This window comes from Phaenicophaeus curvirostris, chromosome 7 (genome assembly GCF_032191515.1).
Source record: "Phaenicophaeus curvirostris isolate KB17595 chromosome 7, BPBGC_Pcur_1.0, whole genome shotgun sequence".
Classification (NCBI taxonomy): domain Eukaryota; kingdom Metazoa; phylum Chordata; class Aves; order Cuculiformes; family Cuculidae; genus Phaenicophaeus; species Phaenicophaeus curvirostris.
In genome coordinates this window covers 12,397,306-12,401,264 of record NC_091398.1, presented here as the reverse complement: position 1 = coordinate 12,401,264, position 3,959 = coordinate 12,397,306, and the positions used below count along the sequence as shown (strand labels likewise).

Genomic DNA, 3,959 nt, shown 5'->3' with positions numbered 1-3,959 from the left:
TGTGCTGTGACCTTGTTGCTGTACCTCTTGGTCCCGGACACGATCAGCTTGGGCAGGGAAGTGGTGGAGCAGGTCCAGAGAAGGCCACAGAAACGATTAAAGGGCTGGAGCAGCTCCCCTGTGAAGAGAGGCTGAGAGAGTTGGGGTTGTACAGCCCGGAGAGGAGGAGGCTCCGAGGAGACCTTATTACAGCCTTTCAGTACTGAAAGGGGGCTTAGAAGGAAGATCGGGGAAAACTTTGTAGCAGGACCTGCAGCAACAGGACAAGGGAGGCTTTAAACTAGGAGAAGCTTAGACAAGGTATTAGGAAGAGCTGTTTGATGCTGAGGGTGGTGAAACACTGGAACAGGGAGTGAATTCCTCATTGCTGGACATATTCCTGGTCTGGTTGGATGGAACTCTGAGCAACCTTGTGGTGTTAAAAGGTGCCCGTGCTCACTGCAGGGGGCGGGGTGGACTGAATGACTTTTAGGGTCCCTTCCAACCCAAAACATTCTGTGATTCTTAATCCCTCTTGGATGTGGATTTGCCCGCCTGTGGATGGGGATCCCAGTCCCGGGGTGCCCACGACCTCCTGCACCCGCAGCTCGGGGGCTTTGGCAAAAGTCCCGACGAGGGTGGGATTCGAACCCACGCGTGCAGAGCACAATGGATTAGCAGTCCATCGCCTTCACCACTCGGCCACCTCGTCCTGTGGGGCCTGGCCCCACCCCTGGTGAATCCGCGGGCTGAGCCCTGTGGCAGATCCCAAGGGAACGGAGATGCCGGACAGGGTCCCTCTCTGGGCAGCTGACCTAGGGAGAGACACTGGGCATCCTGGCAACAACCAGGGGCATCTCCCTCTCCCACTCTCAGCTCCCACCACATGCAAGATGGGAATAGCACTCTGCCTCTTGCTCACTCTTTCTTATCTGTTAATTTTAACAGATACGCTCACCAACACCTCCAATGGAAACGTCTTCCAGTCCTTCCTGTCCTCATTCCCCAAGGTGACCATTTCACGCTGTGCTGGTCCCAGTTTGCTCTCTGGTTGTGCCTTCCTCTTTCAGAGGGTTATCCTCCTACTGTGTAACAGCCAGTTTCTGCAGTAATTGCTCTTTTAAGGCTTTTGGAGTGGGGTTTTTTTTGCCGTGAGTCTTGGATCAGAGACTTCCAGATGCCTCCATGCCAGCACCTCACTGTCCTTTCAGATGCTTCTTCAACTGCATCTGCCTGGGCTCCATCATTCCCTCCCGCCCTCTCCTGTCCAAGACCAAACGCTACTGGAGGAGGAACCGGCTCAGCAACTGTGGTAATAAGATGTAGCGGTTTTAAAATGAAAGAGGGGAGATTGAGATTAGATTTTAGGAAGAAATGTTTTCTTGAGAGGGTGGTGAGGCCTTGGCCCAGGTTGCCCAGAGAAGTGGTGTCTGTCCCAGCCCTGCAGGTGTTGAAGGCCAGGTTGGAGGTGTCCCTGCCCAGGGCAGGGGCTGGAACTGGATGGGCTTTAAGGTCCCTTCCCACCCAAAGCATTCTGTGATTCCCTGTGGGAGAACGCAGTTGCCCTTGTGGGCCAGGCAGTTGCTACTGGATCCCCCCGAGGCTGCGGCAAAAGTCCCGACGAGGGTGGGATTCGAACCCACGTGTGCAGAGCACAATGGATTAGCAGTCCATCGCCTTCACCACTCGGCCACCTCGTCCCGCGAGCCTGGCCCCGCCCCTCGCGAACCGCAGCCGCCAGGGGTTGGGCTGGGGTTGGGGCTGGGCTGGGCTGGGCTGGGCTGGGGTTGGGGCTGGGCTGGGGCTGGGGCTGGGCTGGGTTGGGGCTGGGCTGGGGCTGGGCTGGGGCTGGGCTGGGGCTCGGCTGGGGCTGGGCTGGGCTGGGGTTGGGGCTGGGCTGGGGCTGGGGCTGGGCTGGGTTGGGGCTGGGCTGGGGCTGGGCTGGGGCTGGGCTGGGCTGGGGTTGGGGCTGGGCTGGGGTTGGGGCTGGGCTGGGGTTGGGGCTGGGCTGGGCTGGGCTGGGCTGGGGTTGGGGCTGGGCTGGGGCTGGGGCTGGGCTGGGTTGGGGCTGGGCTGGGCTGGGCTGGGCTGGGGTTGGGGCTGGGCTGGGGTTGGGGCTGGGCTGGGGTTGGGGCTGGGCTGGGCTGGGCTGGGCTGGGGCGGGCTGGGGTTGGGGCTGGGCTGGGCTGGGCTGGGATGGGCTGGGGTTGGGGCTGGGCTGCGCTGGGCTGGGCTGGGGTTGGGGCTGGGCTGGGGCTGGGCTGGGGCTGGGGCTGGGGTTGGGGCTGGGCTGGGGCTGGGGCTGGGCTGGGGCTGGGCTGGGAGGTCCTGAGCTGCAAACTGCAGACACGCACCCGCACGCACACATACGCTCAACTCCCCCCTTATAGCTGGGGTGTGCGGGGCTGACCAGGACGTGTGGGACTGTGCGGGACTGTGATGCCTGCGGTGGACGTTTTTTTACATCGCTCTCACGACTGGCAGCCACCAGGAGCTGAGCTGGGATGGGATGGAATGGGATGGGGCAGGGCAGGGCTGGGCATCTCCTACTGCAAAACAGAGCAGCAGACAAGCTTCCAAGAGTGAAGTGAGACTGGGTTCACCCTAAACAAAACTAGAGACGTAGGCCAGACCCTTGAGATCTCAAACACTTTAATGCCACAGAGCTCTCAAGCATCCTCCCCCTCATCTCTAGCATTTCCTCTTAGCAGCAGGACTTTCCTGATGTCTTCCCACAAGTGGGGGAGAAAGCCTCGTTTGGAATTCAAAATACTGCAAAATTAACATGTAATTGCTAAAGAGTAAATCTGGAAATCACCTAATATGTAATTCACATGTCGGGTCCAGGCTGCAAAATAAAGTGAACATAAGGGAGGGGGCACTAATAAACTAATTCCAAAGCCTCAAAAGTGTTTTCTTTGGTAGAAGTAAATTTCACCATTCATAATGCATTCATAATGGGGCTGGGGCTGGGGCTGGGGCTGGGGCTGGGCTGGGGCTGGGCTGGGCTGAGCTGGGGCTGGGGCTGGGCTGGGGCTGGGCGGGGCTGAGCTCCAAACTGCTGACACGCACAGGCACGCACGCACACACACGCTCAACTCCCCCCTTATAGCTGGGGTGTGCGGGGCTGACCAGGATGCGTGGGACTGTGTGGGCTGTGATGCCTGCAGTGGACTGTTCTTTCCATCGCTCTCTTAGCGCAGCAGGCAGCGCGTCAGTCTCATAATCTGAAGGTCCTGAGTTCGAGCCTCAGAGAGAGCAGAGGTTCTTTTCTGCCCCGTGGGGGGCTGGGTTCATTTTGCTGCCCAGCTCAGCCCCTGGAGGCTGCAGTTCGCGAGGGGCAGGGCAGTAAGTGGAGATAGTCAGATTCGTGTGTACTTCCCCAAGGAGCATTTAAAGAACTTCAGAATTTTTAAAATGAAGACAAAGCAGGATTTTCCAACTTTTCCCAGTAATGTGGTATTTGTCGAACACTAAAGCTGCCCAAGAAGGCTCCTTTTTACAGGCAAGTTATGTCTTAAAGCTAATTGAAAGTGAACACAAAATTTTCCCTCAAGCTGTCTTTTTAATACCAAGTTTTTCATCTGAAGGGGAAAAATTTCTGAGAGTAGATATTGGGTTTGGTTTTCTTCACAGAAGCAGTAAGTGAAGATGGGCAGATTCGTGTGTACTTCTTCAAGGAGCATTTAAAGAACTTCAGTCTCCCTTTTTCGTGGGAACAAGCTCGGCTGCGCACACAGAAGGAGATCCGGCAAGGCCATGAGAGGTGAGGTGGCTGCTGGCACTGCCTGGGGGAGCAGCATTCAGCTGCCCATTGTGCCATCATTTGCTCAGCGAACTCCAAGGAGGTTGCTCAGGGACTCTACCACAAGCGCAGTGCCAACACAAGGCTGAAAAACAGCATGTGGCATCTTCCTAGAACATGTTTGTGCACATCTGATGTACCAGGGTGTGCAGAAACAGGGTAGTATGCAGATTTT

The 3,959-nt window shown here is 57.1% G+C and overlaps 3 non-coding genes across 3 annotated transcripts; 1 reads left to right on the top strand and 2 right to left on the bottom strand.

Annotated features, from left to right (window-relative positions):
- Nucleotides 1–609: 609 nt before the first annotated feature.
- Nucleotides 610–691, bottom strand: TRNAS-GCU (transfer RNA serine (anticodon GCU)). The gene has a single exon. It is a non-coding gene; the product is annotated as a tRNA-Ser (tRNA).
- Nucleotides 692–1,597: 906 nt separating this feature from the next.
- On the bottom strand, nucleotides 1,598–1,679 carry TRNAS-GCU (transfer RNA serine (anticodon GCU)). The gene has a single exon. It is a non-coding gene; the product is annotated as a tRNA-Ser (tRNA).
- Nucleotides 1,680–3,167: 1,488 nt separating this feature from the next.
- TRNAM-CAU (transfer RNA methionine (anticodon CAU)) lies at nucleotides 3,168–3,240 on the top strand. Its single transcript has one exon. It is a non-coding gene; the product is annotated as a tRNA-Met (tRNA).
- Nucleotides 3,241–3,959: the final 719 nt, after the last annotated feature.